The sequence below is a fragment of the Ambystoma mexicanum genome, chromosome 1q, assembly GCF_040938575.1.
Source record: "Ambystoma mexicanum isolate Mex_15411 chromosome 1q, UKY_AmexF1_1, whole genome shotgun sequence".
NCBI classification, from domain to species: domain Eukaryota; kingdom Metazoa; phylum Chordata; class Amphibia; order Caudata; family Ambystomatidae; genus Ambystoma; species Ambystoma mexicanum.
This window is the reverse complement of record NC_090922.1, coordinates 1,542,478,310-1,542,497,921: the sequence shown is the minus strand read 5'-3', so window position 1 is coordinate 1,542,497,921 and position 19,612 is coordinate 1,542,478,310. Positions and strand designations below refer to the sequence as shown.

Genomic DNA, 19,612 nt, shown 5'->3' with positions numbered 1-19,612 from the left:
ATATCAAGCTATGGTTTGTGATGGGGTGCAGGGAATAGAGGGGGGGGCAGAGATTCTTGGGGCCAGCATATCAAGCTATGGTTTGTGATGGGGTGCATGGGATGGAGGGAGAGGGGGGCTGAGATTCTTGGGGCCAGCATATCAAGCTATGGTTTGTGATGGGGTGCATGGAATAGAGGGGGGGGCAGAGATTCTTGGGGCCAGCATATCAAGCTATGGTTTGTGATGGGGAATATGGGATAGGGGGGGGGCAGATATTCTTGGGGCCAGCATATCAAGCTATGGTTTGTGATGGGGTGCATGGGATGGAGGGGGAGGGGCATAGATTCTTGGGGCCAGCATATCAAGCTATGGTTTGTGATGGGGTGCATGGGATGGAGGGGGAGGGGGCATAGATTCTTGGGGCCAGCATATCAAGCTATGGTTTGTGATGGGGTGCATTGGATGGAGGGGGAGGGGGCATAGATTCTTGGGGCAGCAGATCAAGCTATGGTTTGTGATGGGGTGTATGGGATAGAGGGGGAGGGGGCAGAGATTCTTGGGGCCAGCATATCGAGCTATGGTTTGTGATGGGGTGCATGGGATGGAGGGGGGGGGCAGAGATTCTTGGGGCCAGCATATCAAGCTATGGTTTGTGATGGGGAATATGGGATAGGGGGGGGGCAGATATTCTTGGGGCCAGCATATAAAGCTATGGTCTGTGATGTGGCGCATGGGATGGGCGGGGCAGAGATTCTTGGGGTCAGCATATCAAGCTATGGTTTGAGATGGGGAGCATGGGATAGAGGGGGAGGGGGCATAGATTCTTGGGGCAGCAGATCAAGCTATGGTTTGTGATGGGTGTATGGGATAGAGGGGGAGGGGGCAGAGATTCTTGGGGCCAGCATATCAAGCTATGGTCTGTGATGTGGCGCATGGGATGGGCGGGGCAGAGATTCTTGGGGCCAGCATATCAAGCTATGGTTTGAGATGGGGAGCATGGGATGGAGGGGGCATAGATTCTTGGGGCAGCAGAACAAGCTATGGTTTGAGATGGGGAGCATGGGATGGAGGGGGCATAGATTCTTGGGGCAGCAGATCAAGCTATGGTTTGTGATGGGGTGTATGGGATAGAGGGGGGGCAGAGATTCTTGGGGCAGCAGATCAAGCTATGGTTTGTGATGGGGTGTATGGGATAGAGGGGGAGGGGGCAGAGATTTTTGGGGCCAGCATATCAAGCTATGGATTGTGATGGGGTGCATGGGATGGAGGGGGGGGGGGGCACAGATTCTTGGGGTCAGCACATCAAGCTATGGTCTGTGATGTGGCGCATGGGATGGGCGGGGCAGAGATTCTTGGGGCCAGCATATCAAGCTATGGTTCGTGATGGGGGACAAGGGATAGAGGAGGAGGGAGGGCAGAGATTCTTGGGGCCAGCATATCGTGCTATGGTTTGTGATGGGGTGCATGGGATAGAGGGGGAGGGGGCAGAGATTCTTGGGGCCAGCATATCAGGCTATGGTTTGTGATGGGGTACATGGGATGGAGGGGGAGGGGGGCAGAGATTCTTGGGGCCAGCATATCAAGCTATGGTTTGTGCTGGGGTACATGGGATGGAGGGGGAGGGGGGCAGAGATTCTTGGGGCCAGCATATCAAGCTATGGTTTGTGATGGGGTGCATGGGATGGAGGGGGAGGGAGGCTGAGATTCTTGGGGCCAGCATACCGAGCTATGGTTTGTGATGGGGTGTATGGGATAGAGGGGGAGGGGGCAGAGATTCTTGGGGCCAGCATATCGAGCTATGGTTTGTGATGGGGTGCATGGGATGGAGGGGGGGGCAGAGATTCTTGGGGCCAGCATATCAAGCTATGGTTTGTGATGGGGTGCATGGGATGGAGGGGATGGAGGGGGGCAGAGATTCTCGGGGCCAGCATATCAAGCTATGGTTTGTGATGGGGTGCATGGGATGGAGGGAGAGGGGGGCTGAGATTCTTGGGGTCAGCATATCAAGCTATGGTTTGTGATGGGGTGCATGGGATAGAGGGGGAGGGGGCAGAGATTCTTGGGGCAGCAGATCAAGCTATGGTTTGTAATGGGGTGTATGGGATAGAGGGGGAGGGGGCATAGATTCTTGGGGCCAGCATATCAAGCTATGGTTTGTGATGGGGTGCATGGGATAAAGGGGGAGGGGGCATAGATTCTTGGGGTCAGCATATCAAGCTATGGTTTGTGATGGTGCGCATGGGATGGAGGGGGAGGTGGCAGAGATTCTTGGGGCCTGCATATCAAGCTATGGTTTGTGATGGGGTGCATGGGATGGAGGGAGAGGGGGGCTGAGATTCTTGGGGCCTGCATATCAAGCTATGGTTTGTGATGGGGTGCATGGGATGGAGGGGGGCAGAGATTCTTGGGGCCAGCATATCGAGCTATGGTTTGTGATGGGGCGCAGGGGATGGAGGGGGAGGGGGGCAGAGATTATTGGGGCCAGCATATCAAGCTATGGTTTGTGATGGGGAATATGGGTTAGAGGGGGAGGGGGCAGAGATTTTTGGGGCCAGTATATTAAGCTATGGTTTGTGATGGGGTGCATGGGTTAGAGGGGGGCAGAGATTCTTGGGGCCAGCATATCGAGCTATGGTTTGTGATGGGGTGCATGGGATGGAGGGGGAGGGGGGGCAGAGATTCTTTGGGTCAGCATATCAAGCTATGGTTTGTGAAGGGGTGCATGGAATAGAGGGGGGGGGCAGAGATTCTTGGGGCCAGCATATCGAGCTATGGTTTGTGGTGGGGTGCATGGAATAGAGGGGGGGCAGAGATTCTTGGGGGCAGCATATCGAGCTATGGTTTGTGATGGGGTGCAGGGGATGGAGGGGCGCAGAGATTCTTGGGGCCAGCATATCAAGCTATGGTTTGTGATGGGGTGCAGGGGATGGAGGGGCGCAGAGATTCTTGGGGCAAGCATATCAGGGTATGGTTTGTGATGGGGTGCATGGGATAGAGGGGGAGGGGGCATAGATTCTTGGGGCCAGTATATCTGTGATGGTGCGCATGGGCTAGAGGGGGGGGGCAGAGATTCTTGGGGCCAGCATATCGAGCTATGGTTTGTGATGGGGTGCATGGGATGGAGGGGGAGGGGGCAGAGATTCTTGGGGCCAGCATATCAAGCTATGGTTTGTGATTGGGTGCATGGGATAAAGGGGGAGGGGGGACAGATTCTTGGGGCCAGCATATCGAGCTATGGTTTGTGATGGGGCGCATGGGATAGAGGGGGAGGGGGTGAGGATCCTTGGGGCCAGCATCTCAAGCTATGGTTTGTGATGGGGTGCATGGGATGGAGGGGGAGGGGGCAGAGATTCTTGGGGCCAGCATATCAAGCTATGGTTTGTGATTGGGTGCATGGGATGGAGGGAGAGGGGGGCTGAGATTCTTGGGGCCAGCATATCAAGCTATGGTTTGTGATGGGGTGCAGGGAATAGAGGGGGGGGCAGAGATTCTTGGGGCCAGCATATCAAGCTATGGTTTGTGATGGGGTGCATGGGATGGAGGGAGAGGGGGGCTGAGATTCTTGGGGCCAGCATATCAAGCTATGGTTTGTGATGGGGTGCATGGAATAGAGGGGGGGGCAGATATTCTTGGGGCCAGCATATCAAGCTATGGTTTGTGATGGGGTGCATGGGATGGAGGGGGAGGGGGCATAGATTCTTGGGGCCAGCATATCAAGCTATGGTTTGTGATGGGGTGCATGGGATGGAGGGGGAGAGGGCATAGATTCTTGGGGCCAGCATATCAAGCTATGGTTTGTGATGGGGTGCATTGGATGGAGGGGGAGGGGGCATAGATTCTTGGGGCAGCAGATCAAGCTATGGTTTGTGATGGGGTGTATGGGATAGAGGGCGAGGGGGCAGAGATTCTTGGGGCCAGCATATCGAGCTATGGTTTGTGATGGGGTGCATGGGATGGAGGGGGGGGCAGAGATTCTTGGGGCCAGCATATAAAGCTATGGTCTGTGATGTGGCGCATGGGATGGGCGGGGCAGAGATTCTTGGGGTCAGCATATCAAGCTATGGTCTGTGATGTGGCGCATGGGATGGGCGGGGCAGAGATTCTTGGGGCCAGCATATCAAGCTATGGTTTGTGATGGGGGACAAGGGATAGAGGGGGAGGGAGGGCAGAGATTCTTGGGGCCAGCATATCGAGCTATGGTTTGTGACTGGGGCAGCAGATCAAGCTATGGTTTGTGATGGGGTGTATGGGATAGAGGGGGAGGGGGCAGAGATTCTTGGGGCCAGCATATCAAGCTATGGATTGTGATGGGGTGCATGGGATGGAGGGGGGGGGGGGGCACAGATTCTTGGGGTCAGCACATCAAGCTATGGTCTGTGATGTGGCGCATGGGATGGGCGGGGCAGAGATTCTTGGGGCCAGCATATCAAGCTATGGTTCGTGATGGGGGACAAGGGATAGAGGAGGAGGGAGGGCAGAGATTCTTGGGGCCAGCATATCGTGCTATGGTTTGTGATGGGGTGCATGGGATAGAGGGGGAGGGGGCAGAGATTCTTGGGGCCAGCATATCAGGCTATGGTTTGTGATGGGGTACATGGGATGGAGGGGGAGGGGGGCAGAGATTCTTGGGGCCAGCATATCAAGCTATGGTTTGTGCTGGGGTACATGGGATGGAGGGGGAGGGGGGCAGAGATTCTTGGGGCCAGCATATCAAGCTATGGTTTGTGATGGGGTGCATGGGATGGAGGGAGAGGGAGGCTGAGATTCTTGGGGCCAGCATATCAAGCTATGGTTTGTGATGGGGTGTATGGGATAGAGGGGGAGGGGGCAGAGATTCTTGGGGCCAGCATATCGAGCTATGGTTTGTGATGGGGTGCATGGGATGGAGGGGGGGGCAGAGATTCTTGGGGCCAGCATATCAAGCTATGGTTTGTGATGGGGTGCATGGGATGGAGGGGATGGAGGGGGGCAGAGATTCTTGGGGCCAGTATATCAAGCTATGGTTTGTGATGGGGTGCATGGGATGGAGGGGGGGGGGGGGGCAGAGATTCTCGGGGCCAGCATATCAAGCTATGGTTTGTGATGGGGTGCATGGGATGGAGGGAGAGGGGGGCTGAGATTCTTGGGGTCAGCATATCAAGCTATGGTTTGTGATGGGGTGCATGGGATAGAGGGGGAGGGGGCAGAGATTCTTGGGGCAGCAGATCAAGCTATGGTTTGTAATGGGGTGTATGGGATAGAGGGGGAGGGGGCATAGATTCTTGGGGCCAGCATATCAAGCTATGGTTTGTGATGGGGTGCATGGGATAAAGGGGGAGGGGGCATAGATTCTTGGGGTCAGCATATCAAGCTATGGTTTGTGATGGGGAATATGGGATAGAGGGGGGCGGGCATAGATTCTTGGGGCCAGCATATCAAGCTATGGTTTGTGATGGTGCGCATGGGATGGAGGGGGAGGTGGCAGAGATTCTTGGGGCCTGCATATCAAGCTATGGTTTGTGATGGGGTGCATGGGATGGAGGGAGAGGGGGGCTGAGATTCTTGGGGCCTGCATATCAAGCTATGGTTTGTGATGGGGTGCATGGGATGGAGGGGGGCAGAGATTCTTGGGGCCAGCATATCGAGCTATGGTTTGTGATGGGGCGCAGGGGATGGAGGGGGAGGGGGGCAGAGATTATTGGGGCCAGCATATCAAGCTATGGTTTGTGATGGGGAATATGGGTTAGAGGGGGAGGGGGCAGAGATTTTTGGGGCCAGTATATTAAGCTATGGTTTGTGATGGGGTGCATGGGTTAGAGGGGGGCAGAGATTCTTGGGGCCAGCATATCGAGCTATGGTTTGTGATGGGGTGCATGGGATGGAGGGGGAGGGGGGGCAGAGATTCTTTGGGTCAGCATATCAAGCTATGGTTTGTGAAGGGGTGCATGGAATAGAGGGGGGGGGCAGAGATTCTTGGGGCCAGCATATCGAGCTATGGTTTGTGGTGGGGTGCATGGAATAGAGGGGGGGCAGAGATTCTTGGGGGCAGCATATCGAGCTATGGTTTGTGATGGGGTGCAGGGGATGGAGGGGCGCAGAGATTCTTGGGGCCAGCATATCAAGCTATGGTTTGTGATGGGGTGCAGGGGATGGAGGGGCGCAGAGATTCTTGGGGCAAGCATATCAGGGTATGGTTTGTGATGGGGTGCATGGGATAGAGGGGGAGGGGGCATAGATTCTTGGGGCCAGTATATCTGTGATGGTGCGCATGGGCTAGAGGGGGGGGGCAGAGATTCTTGGGGCCAGCATATCGAGCTATGGTTTGTGATGGGGTGCATGGGATGGAGGGGGAGGGGGCAGAGATTCTTGGGGCCAGCATATCAAGCTATGGTTTGTGATTGGGTGCATGGGATAAAGGGGGAGGGGGGACAGATTCTTGGGGCCAGCATATCGAGCTATGGTTTGTGATGGGGCGCATGGGATAGAGGGGGAGGGGGTGAGGATCCTTGGGGCCAGCATCTCAAGCTATGGTTTGTGATGGGGTGCATGGGATGGAGGGGGAGGGGGCAGAGATTCTTGGGGCCAGCATATCAAGCTATGGTTTGTGATTGGGTGCATGGGATGGAGGGAGAGGGGGGCTGAGATTCTTGGGGCCAGCATATCAAGCTATGGTTTGTGATGGGGTGCAGGGAATAGAGGGGGGGGCAGAGATTCTTGGGGCCAGCATATCAAGCTATGGTTTGTGATGGGGTGCATGGGATGGAGGGAGAGGGGGGCTGAGATTCTTGGGGCCAGCATATCAAGCTATGGTTTGTGATGGGGTGCATGGGATGGAGGGGGAGGGGGCATAGATTCTTGGGGCCAGCATATCAAGCTATGGTTTGTGATGGGGTGCATGGGATGGAGGGGGAGAGGGCATAGATTCTTGGGGCCAGCATATCAAGCTATGGTTTGTGATGGGGTGCATTGGATGGAGGGGGAGGGGGCATAGATTCTTGGGGCAGCAGATCAAGCTATGGTTTGTGATGGGGTGTATGGGATAGAGGGCGAGGGGGCAGAGATTCTTGGGGCCAGCATATCGAGCTATGGTTTGTGATGGGGTGCATGGGATGGAGGGGGGGGCAGAGATTCTTGGGGCCAGCATATAAAGCTATGGTCTGTGATGTGGCGCATGGGATGGGCGGGGCAGAGATTCTTGGGGTCAGCATATCAAGCTATGGTTTGAGATGGGGAGCATGGGATAGAGGGGGAGGGGGCATAGATTCTTGGGGCAGCAGATCAAGCTATGGTTTGTGATGGGGTGTATGGGATAGAGGGGGAGGGGGCAGAGATTCTTGGGGCCAGCATATCAAGCTATGGTCTGTGATGTGGCGCATGGGATGGGCGGGGCAGAGATTCTTGGGGCCAGCATATCAAGCTATGGATTGTGATGGGGTGCATGGGATGGAGGGGGAGGGGGGGCACAGATTCTTGGGGTCAGCACATCAAGCTATGGTCTGTGATGTGGCGCATGGGATGGGCGGGGCAGAGATTCTTGGGGCCAGCATATCAAGCTATGGTTTGTGATGGGGGACAAGGGATAGAGGGGGAGGGAGGGCAGAGATTCTTGGGGCCAGCATATCGAGCTATGGTTTGTGATGGGGTGCATGGGATAGAGGGGGAGGGGGCAGAGATTCTTGGGGCCAGCATATCAGGCTATGGTTTGTGATGGGGTACATGGGATGGAGGGGGAGGGGGGCAGAGATTCTTGGGGCCAGCATATCAAGCTATGGTTTGTGCTGGGGTACATGGGATGGAGGGGGAGGGGGGCAGAGATTCTTGGGGCCAGCATATCAAGCTATGGTTTGTGATGGGGTGCATGGGATGGAGGGAGAGGGAGGCTGAGATTCTTGGGGCCAGCATATCGAGCTATGTTTTGTGATGGGGTGTATGGGATAGAGGGGGAGGGGGCAGAGATTCTTGGGGCCAGCATATCAAGCTATGGGTTGTGATGGGGTGCATGGGATGGAGGGGGGGCAGAGATTCTTGGGGTCAGCATATCGAGCTATGGTTTGTGATGGGGTGCATGGGATAGAGGGGGAGGGGGCAGAGATTCTTGGGGCCAGCATATCAAGCTATGGTTTGTGATGGGGCGCATGGGATGGAGGGGGGCAGAGATTCTTGGGGCCAGTATATCAAGCTATGGTTTGTGATGGGGTGCATGGGATGGAGGGGGGGGCAGAGATTCTCGGGGCCAGCATATCAAGCTATGGTTTGTGATGGGGTGCATGGGATGGAGGGAGAGGGGGGCTGAGATTCTTGGGGTCAGCATATCAAGCTATAGTTTGTGATGGGGTGCATGGGATAGAGGGGGAGGGGGCAGAGATTCTTGGGGCAGCAGATCAAGCTATGGTTTGTGATGGGGTGTATGGGATAGAGGGGGAGGGGGCATAGATTCTTGGGGCCAGCATATCAAGCTATGGTTTGTGATGGGGTGCATGGGATAGAGGGGGAGGGGGCATAGATTCTTGGGGTCAGCATATCAAGCTATGGTTTGTGATGGGGAATATGGGATAGAGGGGGGCGGGCATAGATTCTTGGGGCCAGCATATCAAGCTATGGTTTGTGATGGTGCGCATGGGATGGAGGGGGAGGTGGCAGAGATTCTTGGGGTCAGCATATCAAGCTATGGTTTGAGATGGGGAGCATGGGATAGAGGGGGAGGGGGCATAGATTCTTGGGGCAGCAGATCAAGCTATGGTTTGTGATGGGGTGTATGGGATAGAGGGGGAGGGGGCAGAGATTCTTGGGGCCAGCATATCAAGCTATGGTCTGTGATGTGGCGCATGGGATGGGCGGGGCAGAGATTCTTGGGGCCAGCATATCAAGCTATGGATTGTGATGGGGTGCATGGGATGGAGGGGGAGGGGGGGCACAGATTCTTGGGGTCAGCACATCAAGCTATGGTCTGTGATGTGGCGCATGGGATGGGCGGGGCAGAGATTCTTGGGGCCAGCATATCAAGCTATGGTTTGTGATGGGGGACAAGGGATAGAGGGGGAGGGAGGGCAGAGATTCTTGGGGCCAGCATATCGAGCTATGGTTTGTGATGGGGTGCATGGGATAGAGGGGGAGGGGGCAGAGATTCTTGGGGCCAGCATATCAGGCTATGGTTTGTGATGGGGTACATGGGATGGAGGGGGAGGGGGGCAGAGATTCTTGGGGCCAGCATATCAAGCTATGGTTTGTGCTGGGGTACATGGGATGGAGGGGGAGGGGGGCAGAGATTCTTGGGGCCAGCATATCAAGCTATGGTTTGTGATGGGGTGCATGGGATGGAGGGAGAGGGAGGCTGAGATTCTTGGGGCCAGCATATCGAGCTATGTTTTGTGATGGGGTGTATGGGATAGAGGGGGAGGGGGCAGAGATTCTTGGGGCCAGCATATCGAGCTATGGTTTGTGATGGGGTGCATGGGATGGAGGGGGGGCAGAGATTCTTGGGGTCAGCATATCGAGCTATGGTTTGTGATGGGGTGCATGGGATAGAGGGGGAGGGGGCAGAGATTCTTGGGACCAGCATATCAAGCTATGGTTTGTGATGGGGCGCATGGGATGGAGGGGGGCAGAGATTCTTGGGGCCAGTATATCAAGCTATGGTTTGTGATGGGGTGCATGGGATGGAGGGGGGGGCAGAGATTCTCGGGGCCAGCATATCAAGCTATGGTTTGTGATGGGGTGCATGGGATGGAGGGAGAGGGGGGCTGAGATTCTTGGGGTCAGCATATCAAGCTATAGTTTGTGATGGGGTGCATGGGATAGAGGGGGAGGGGGCAGAGATTCTTGGGGCAGCAGATCAAGCTATGGTTTGTGATGGGGTGTATGGGATAGAGGGGGAGGGGGCATAGATTCTTGGGGCCAGCATATCAAGCTATGGTTTGTGATGGGGTGCATGGGATAGAGGGGGACGGGGCATAGATTCTTGGGGTCAGCATATCAAGCTATGGTTTGTGATGGGGAATATGGGATAGAGGGGGGCGGGCATAGATTCTTGGGGCCAGCATATCAAGCTATGGTTTGTGATGGTGCGCATGGGATGGAGGGGGAGGTGGCAGAGATTCTTGGGGCCTGCATATCAAGCTATGGTTTGTGATGGGGTGCATGGGATGGAGGGAGAGGGGGGCTGAGATTCTTGGGGCCTGCATATCAAGCTATGGTTTGTGATGGGGTGCATGGGATGGAGGGGGAGGTGGCAGAGATTCTTGGGGCCAGTATATCAAGCTATGGTTTGTGATGGGGCTGCATGGGATGGAGGGGGGGGCAGAGATTCTTGGGGCCAGCATATCAAGCTATGGTTTGTGATGGGGTGCATGGGATGGAGGGAGAGGGGGGCTGAGATTCTTGGGGACAGCATATCGAGCTATGGTTTGTGATGGTGCGCATGGGATGGAGGGGGAGGGGGCAGAGATTCTTGGGGCCAGCATATCAAGCTATGGTTTGTGATGGGGTGCATGGGATGGAGGGAGAGGGGGGCTGAGATTCTTGGGGCCAGCATATCAAGCTATGGTTTGTGATGGTGCGCATGGGATGGAGGGGGAGGGGGCAGAGATTCTTGGGGCCAGCATATCGAGCTATGGTTTGTGATGGGGTGCATGGGATGGAGGGTGAGGGGGCAGAGATTCTTGGGGCCAGCATATCAAGCTATGGTTTGTGATGGGGTGCATGGGATGGAGGGTGAGGGGGCAGAGATTCTTGGGGCCAGCATATCAAGCTATGGTTTGTGATGGGGTGCATGGGATGGAGGGGTAGGGGGGGCAGAGATTCTTGGGGCCAGCATATCAATCTATGGTTTGTGATGGGGTGCATGGAATAGAGGGGGAGACAGATTCTTGGGGCCAGCATATCGAGCTATGGTTTGTGATGGGGTGCAAGGGATGGAGGGGGCAGAGATTCTTGGGGCCAGCATATCAAGCTATGGTTTGTGATGGGGCTGCATGGGATGGAGGGGGTGGAGGGGGGCTGAGATTCTTGGGGCCAGCATATCAAGCTATGGTTTGTGATGGGGTGCATGGGATGGAGGGGATGGAGGGGGGCTGAGATTCTTGGGACCAGCATATCAAGCTATGGTTTGTGATGGGGTGCAAGGGATGGAGGGGGCAGAGATTCTTGGGGCCAGCATATCAAGCTATGGTTTGTGATGGGGCTGCATGGGATGGAGGGGGGGGGCAGAGATTCTTGGGGCCAGCATATCAAGCTATGGTTTGTGATGGGGTGCATGGGATGGAGGGAGAGGGGGGCTGAGATTCTTGGGGTCAGCATATCAAGCTATGGTTTGTGATGGGGTGCATGGGATAGAGGGGGAGGGGGCAGAGATTCTTGAGGCCAGCATATCAAGCTATGGTTTGTGATGGGGTGCATGGGATAAAGGGGGAGGGGGGACAGAGATTCTTGGGGCCAGCATATCAAGCTATGGTTTGTGATGGGGTGCATGGGCTAGAGGGGGAGGGGGGACAGAGATTCTTGGGGCCAGCATATCGAGCTATGGTTTGTGATGGGGTGCATGGGATAAAGGGGGAGGGGGGACAGAGATTCTTGGGGCCAGCATATCGCGCTATGGTTTGTGATGGGGTGCAAGGGATGGAGGGGGCAGAGATTCTTGGGGCCAGCATATCAAGCTATGGTTTGTGATGGGGTGCATGGGATGGAGGGGGAGGGGGCAGAGATTATTGGGGCCAGCATATCATGCTATGGTTTGTGATGGGGTGCAAGGGATGGAGGGGACAGAGATTCTTGGGGTCAGCATATCAAGCTATGGTTTGTGATGGGGTGCAAGGGATGGAGGGGGCAGAGATTCTTGGGGCCAGCATATCAAGCTATGGTTTGTGATGGGGTGCATGGGATGGAGGGGGAGGGGGAGCAGAGATTCTTGGGGTCAGCATATCAAGCTATGGTTTGTGATGGGGTGCATGGGTTAGAGGGGGGCAGAGATTCTTGGGGCCAGCATATCAAGCTATGGTTTGTGATGGGGTGCATGGGTTAGAGGGGGAGGGGGCATAGATTCTTGGGGCCAGCACATCAAGCTATAGTTTGTGTTGGGGTGCATGGGATAGAGGGGGAGGGGGCAGAGATTCTTGGATCTCTATGTTTCTTCTGATTAGGTGGAATGACAAATGTGTCTACAGGAGCCTCCAGAAAATAAGTTGAGCATATTTAAAACATTACTCTTAAATCAGTTTTTGGATAAGTGTGCTTTAAAATGCACTCTTTTACCATCATCCAAACTGTTCATTGAGGGTTGGTACTGCTTTATCCATCTTTGCTCTGTGCAATATGAGGCCAGTTAGAAAACAATTTCCGGTGCAACTTTGAGTTCCTAGTCCACCCCAGGGCACGAGGAGAGAAAAAAGATTAGAGAAAGGGAAGAGGTGTCGGAGGGCAAGGGCAGGGGCAAGCTGCCTCAAAAGCAAAGAGCAACGTGTGTATTGAGGCAGACATAACACACAGCAGTTACTCACATTTTGTAGCCTGTGCTTCTTTTGCTGAATACAACACACCAATAGAGTCTTCAGGTCTGGAGAAAGAAAGCATTACCATATGATTAATTCACGTACAATTGATTTTAACATCTATAGCAGCACACAAAACCCTCAGGCATCTAGGCGCTAGTTACAGTAGTACAGATATCAGAGCATACAAATCAGCAATTACGGAGCGGTCCATGAACTAAAGTAAATTAGCAGGTGGAGGCTATTGGCAGAAAGCCCTCTGACAGGGAACAGTAATGTAGTAAATTAGGACGGGCACAGACTGGGAAAGTAGTATCACATGCTACAGGGGCTACACCAGCTGGTTGAGGTATTCCAGGAGCAATGGTAGTAGTGAGTATAGTGGGGGATATACAAGGGTTTGGCAGTCAAAGGGCACCCCTAGGGTGGGCACTGAGGTTGTCAAGCAAGTAGCAGCAGAACAGCACGAAAGTGGGTGTTGTGGAGTATGAATGGATGAAGGGTGTGATGATACCTTAGTGTTTCTCGGCTCCCTGGGGTGCCAGTGGGGTAAGAAGCACGGTCAGCCAATGAGAAGCTAGTGTGCACGGCGGCCATATTAGCACGGCTCGCCCACGGGGCTAGTTTGCTGCAGGGATCCAGTGTGGGGCGGCTCCTACCTGCCAGCACTGCAGTGCCACCGGGATACAGGGCCAGTCAGGGGGATGCTCAGTAAGAATGCTTCAAATTAAACATTGCAAGCCTTGACACTACGGAGACAATACATGAACGAGACATCCAGAGGGAGTTCCTGATATCACCCCATCCCCACAAACACAGGATATGACTGCACCACCACCTCCTACCCCACCCCCATATACACAGGATACCACCCCACCCCCACCTCCTGCCCCCACTCCCACATGCAGAGGATATCATCCCACCCCCACCGGATATCACCCCACCCCCACATACACAGGATATCACCCCACTCCCACCTCCTGCCCCACCCCCACATGCACAGGAAATCACCACACCCCCACCGGATATCACCCCACCCCCACATACACAGGATACCACCCCACCCCCACCTCCTGCCCCCACTCCCACATGCAGAGGATATCATCCCACCCCCACCGGATATCACCCCACCCCCACCTTGTGCCCCACCCCCACATACACAGGATATCACCCCACCCGCACCACCTGCCCCACCCCCACATGCACAGGATATCATCCCCCCACCTCCTGCCCTACCCCCACATACACAGGATATCACCCCCCCATCTCCTGCCCCACCCCCACATACACAGGATACCACCCCACCCCCACCTCCTGCCCCCACTCCCACATGCAGAGGATATCATCCCACCCCCACCGGATATCACCACACCCCCACCTCCTGCCCCCACTCCCACATGCAGAGGATATCATCCCACCCCCACCTTGTGCCCCACCCCCACATACACAGGATATCACCCCACCCGCACCTCCTGCCCCACCCCCACATGCACAGGATATCACCCCCCCACCTCCTGCCCTACCCCCACATACACAGGATATCACCCCCCCACCTCCTGCCCCACCCCCCCACATACACAGGATATCACCCCACCCCCACCTCCTGCCCCACCCCCACATACACAGGATATCACCCCACCCCCACCTCCTGCCCCACCCCCACATGCACAGGATATCACCCCCCCACCTCCTGCCCCACCCCCACATGCACAGGATATCACCCCACTCCCACCCCACCCCCACATGCACAGGATATCACCCCACCCCCACCCCCACATGCACAGGATATCACCCCACCCCCACCTCCTGCCCCACCCCCACATGCACAGGATATCACCCTCCACCTCCTGCCCCACCCCCACATGCACAGGATATCACAGGATATCACCCCACCCCCACATGCACAGGATATCACCCCACCCCCACCCCCTAATGCACAGGATATCACCCCACCCCCACATGCACAGGATATCACCCCCCACCTCCTGCCCCACCCCCACATACACAGGGGACCGGCTCAATGGAAGCAATAGCAGAGCCAGGACAGCGTGAACCGACTATTTCTGACTGCAAGGGGAAGCATATCCGCCGCCTGTAACTCACCGACAGTAAATTATGGCATAAGTACTGCTTCAGACACGGGAGCAAATGCCAGGAGATACCTAACACGTGTCACCGGCGGCAGAGACGAGGCGCAGGTATGCGCAGTGCAGACAAAATCAAGAGAGCATGCGCCGTACAGAGGGGAGAGAGCATGCGCAGTACATTGAGAATCAAGAGAGCATGCGCCGTGCAGAGGGAAGAGAGCATGCGCAGTACATCGAGAATCAAGAGAGCATGCGCCGTGCAGAGGGGAGAGAGCATGCGCAGTGCAGATAAAATCAAGAGAGCATGCGCAGTGCAGAGGGGAGAGAGCATGCGCAGTACATTGAGAATCAAGAGAGCATGCGCAGTGCAGAGGGAAGAAAGCATGCGCAGTACATTGAGAATCAAGAGAGCATGCGCAGTGCAGAGGGAAGAGAGCATGCGCAGTACATTGAGAATCAAGAGAGCATGCGCAGTGCAGAGGGAAGAGAGCATGCGCAGTACATTGAGAATCAAGAGAGCATGCGCAGTGTAGGAAGATTTCAGAGAGCATGCGCAGTACATTGAGAATCAAGAGAGCATGCGCAGTGAAGGAAGATTTAAGAGAGCATGCGCAGTGAAGGAAGATTTAAGAAAGCATACGCAGTGCAGGAAGATTGAAGAGAGCATACGCAGTGCAGGAAGATTGAAGAGAGCATGCGCAATCCAGAGCTAGGCAAGAGAACATGCGCAGTGTAGAGAGATGCTATACAGCATGCGCAATGCCGACAGAGTCTAGAGAGATTTCGAATGTAGTAAATCGGGAAATGGTCATGCGCATTGGTGAGCTTCCTCAAGATGGATGGACGGCAAAATCCAGTATTCCGCGCGGGTCTCACAAACCGCACCCATTATCCAGTGCACTGCGCATGCCCAGAGCAAGATACACAGCACCCCCGGGCATGCGCACAGTCTTCTCAAGCCTCCAATTAAGGTAAGATAATGGAGCCTTAATTGTAGGCTTATTAGTGTCGCTTATTATAAACGGCTTCGTGCTTGTTTTTGCCCAAAAGTCGCGTATAATATTTGGAGGTCGCTTGTCGCGGTTTGTGTCCTCTTGTTGGACCGTCTGTGCGCGTGTAATTGTGCGTGTTTATTTGCAGTTACGCCCATTGCACGTGGCACAGAGCGTCCTGCACTGGGCTGCTGGCAGCACTTGATGGCAGTGGCTGCTTTGTCTTGCTCCCGGGTGCGCCCTGTATTTTGCATATGCTTAAGTGTTTGGCACTGATGGGATCGTTACTTGCCCACCAGGTGGCCCATCAATGCCAAATGCCTAAACATATGCAAAAAGAAAGCGCACAGACACACTGACATGTAAAGAAGGGGATTGGTTTAGTTTAGCAAGCGTCACTCTATAGCAATATTATCCTGGTGATATCCCCAGTGCTGACGCATTATCCACTAACATCATTTATTTATTTTTTGAAAACTTTTTTTGCAAGACTGGGTTAGAGGATTATTAGAATCTATATACAACATTTTCTCAGAGAGATGTATTCAGGAAGGCCATGTTTCTTTTCAGCTTCCAATTGGCCATGTTACAATATTATATAACGCCTTCATTAAGGCGCTATATAAAACAATAAATACACATATTTCAGGGCCGTATTATTTTGCAAACTGAGACTTCTAGTCACCATGCAATAAAATATTGTTGTTCTAACACACTATGTAGTTTTCTGTCGATGTATGTTTTTCTTGTTGTGTTATGTTTCTTACTTTTGAGACCTTTCCACAATTTTCTAGGTGCATGCTTGTTTTTTCAGCTTATTTGGATGGGGGTCAGTTTGTTTTGGGCTTGTTTTGGAAGGGCATTCAGCTTATTTTTTCCTTCCAACCTGGCAACACTGGGCTAGAAAAGAGTCTCAGAGCAGGCAAGTTTCCATATCTACACACGTCCCAACAACGATGGTTTATTCAACTTAAACAACATACATGGCAACATTCTGTGACCAAAATTCTGTAGGAATCTTAAAGGTTGAAAAATAGTCTGACGAGGACAATTGTGGACAATTAGCCTGCGTCTCATCTAGATAGGATTGATAGAAGGACACCATGCCCCCGCCTGGATGAAACTTGAATGCTAGCAGGTGCCACACTTAGAATTGTGAACACCAGCCTGAGTAGCATCCAGATTATGTATGAATGCTAGCATGCCCACACCTAGACAGATTTCTAAACACCAGCCTGCGCCGCACCTAGAAAAGTCTGTGAATGTTGGCATGCCCACATGCGAAGGCCAACAAGTGCCACACTTAGACGAAACTGTGAATGTTAGCATGCTAAAAGTCTTGTAACCCACTAACTAATATAAGCTCAAATACTGCATACCTATCTCACTAAAAAAACTAACACAACCATCTCTCGCACAACAAGCCGCACGCACTTCACAACACTGCAAAAACACATAAGCCAGAGCAACAGCACACGCGGACTGACACTGATCCAATACCCGCACCAAAGCTCAGCACTCGGTGTACACCGAGTTGAAGCTGCCAACAGAACACCACTCTCACTATCCTACTCCCTCTTCACCTTACTAACCCATCCCACCTTATCGCTTACAGATCTGCCAGAGCGCCCGGGGACCAATTCCGTTGGTGACGGTGCGCGGTACAAATACCTTTAACATTTAACATTTAATGATAGGAATAGGCATACATGCCAACATTCTGACGTGCCTGGGAGGGAGATTTCGACAGAGAAAACCAGAGACAACAATTTCCCCATAGGAACGCATTGGGGAAATAATCATTTTATGCGGGAGAACGTGAAAAATCGCAGTATTTCTTCACTAAAAAATCGGGAGTCTCCTGCCTAAATCGGGAGGGTTGGCATGTGTGGGAATAGGGCGTGTCATCAGCCCATTGTCATTGAATGAGCCCGCCGCCATGGGTGCATTCAATGACAATGAGGCGCCTGCCACACCTTCTGCCATCACGCCAGCTCGGGGGAGCGCTTGAAAGACTCCCCAGAGCTGGCGTGGTGGGGGGCTAATGGCTCCTTTTGTGAAAGGCATCCGCGGCGGTGGGGCGCCCTTAGCCCACCGCCGTGGGTGCCTTTTACATCAAAGGCCTGCATGCTGCGCCTTCTCCCACTACACCAGCTCGGGGAAGTCCTTGAAAGACTCCCCCGAGCTGGCATGGTTGGGGGCTAATGGTGCCTTTTGCCAAAGGCACCCGCGGCGGAAGGGGCGCTTTTAGCCCACCGCCGTGGGTGCCTTTGACATTAAAAGCCTGCATGCCGCGCCTTCTGCCGCTACGCCAACTCGGTGGAGCCCTTGAAAGACTCACCCGAGCTGGCGTGGGCAACGAAAAAAAATGTTTAAAAAAATATATATATATTTTTTTTACAAAATAAATCGGTATTTGGTGTCAAAAAATCAGTAGGTGGTAGGACTGCTTAAAAAGCGGTATCCTACCGCCTAAATCGGTAGGGTTGGCAAGTATGAAACAATACTTGTAGATACACGGTCTGCTTACTAGACAAAAGGGAAAAAACACTAAAACAAAGGCCATACAAGTATAGGGACGTGGCTAATTATGAACCCTGGTGCAACTTCCAGCACAGGCAGGAATCCAGTGAAAGTCATTCATTTACTATTTTAAATCGAAGTCATACTTCTTTTATACTCATCTCCCAATGTCTAAAACAAAAATACATGTTTAAATATAATGTAATATGTTATAAATATGTCTCAAAAATAGAAGTGGTTGCTGCATAGGTTTATTGCAGATAATAAAATGCAAAAAACATCAGTTCTTCAACATGACTTACGAATTCCAGTTAAAACATGAAAGAGAACAAACACACAAATATAACCCAGGAAGAGTCTATTCACAAGGACAAAGGATAATAGCTATTTTGTACAATTTACACAGCCATCCCGGGATGCACTGTTTGTTTACTTTGTGCTATTAGTTGTCACTTGCGACACCTGTACAGCCCCAACTATTGTATTCATGTACAGATTAAAGTGCACATAGGGAGGAATGGCATATGACAGGGGCACAGAGGAATGACATTTGAGGAGGGACACAGTGTAGTTTGGTTATGAACCCTCCCATTCTCTACCCATAATCACGATAATCCCTATTCCCACCCATTCCTGCCTCTGCCCGCCCACAACCCCGCCTCACAGGAACACTTTGAGCTGTGAGGTCGCTTGAAGCCTTTCGATCCCCGGCAGCGTACTGATGTGCTGACGTAATGCAACGAAAAGAGGCTGCCCTGAAGCGGGAAGGACTGGAGGGCTGGAGAAGCTATAACAAGGGGGTTGTCCTACCCTCTATAAATCTGAGAGGTGTACGGAGGAAGTTCAGTGTACACTGGGTTTTTTTAGACCCTAACGGGAGCACATGTCATTCTGGGCAACCATTGAGAAAAGCAACATGCTTGCTGATGCTAAACACACGACTCAAAAAATATATAAAACTAATTTTTAATTTTTCATTTAGCTTTCTATTATAAGCTTTTTTAAAAACGTTTTTGTGCAGCAATTTCAAGTTGTTTCTTTGCATAACAATCCCTGATGTCCATTCATGAAATAACATACATAGTTGAAAATTCACTGCAGAAAAACTGTACTCAATGAAATACGATGTGGGTTACTCATTTGTGCATATGATCAACAGCTTACAAAACAAAGTGTCCCATGTAATTGAGAATGAAGAACACGCTGTGAGAGTGTACGAAGAGGAGACAGTGAATTTAGGTCTCCTGTGCCCGGCTAAAGTCTGACCTTATATTCGATCTACGTCTGGATATGATGTTAGGGATTTAAGAGGCAACACAAAAGAAAGCCCATAGAGAATCTGGGTAAGTGTGCTGCTGACGTTTCGGCAGGATAGGTTGATAGCCTTCTTCTTGGGCCAAAAAAAGTCAGAAGACTGTGTGAAAAGAGAGAAAGCAAGGAAAAATCATGAAGGAAAGAGATCAGTGTTAAAAACAACAGCCAGATGCTGGAGTGGGTCGATACAAAGTATCTAATACTAACAGGGTAATTCATAGAATTTCGCAGAAAAGTGTCGCAAGCGGCTGGC

At 52.9% G+C, this 19,612-nt stretch overlaps 2 protein-coding genes across 2 annotated transcripts in view; one reads left to right on the top strand and one right to left on the bottom strand.

The window, feature by feature from the left end:
* Positions 1-14,865, bottom strand: part of LOC138551615 (zinc finger protein 432-like) — a 39,778-nt gene extending 24,913 nt beyond the window's left edge. The window contains exons 1-2 of the mRNA XM_069642498.1: positions 14,547-14,865; positions 12,453-12,508 (exon numbers count right to left, since the gene is read on the bottom strand). The gene's annotated coding sequence lies outside the window, so the exon portion shown is untranslated. The remainder of the gene's footprint in view (positions 1-12,452; positions 12,509-14,546) is intronic.
* Positions 14,866-15,203: 338 nt separating this feature from the next.
* LOC138551563 (zinc finger protein 271-like) overlaps positions 15,204-19,612 on the top strand; it is a 259,519-nt gene continuing 255,110 nt past the window's right edge. Inside the window, exon 1 of the mRNA XM_069642495.1 lies at positions 15,204-15,501. The gene's annotated coding sequence lies outside the window, so the exon portion shown is untranslated. The remainder of the gene's footprint in view (positions 15,502-19,612) is intronic.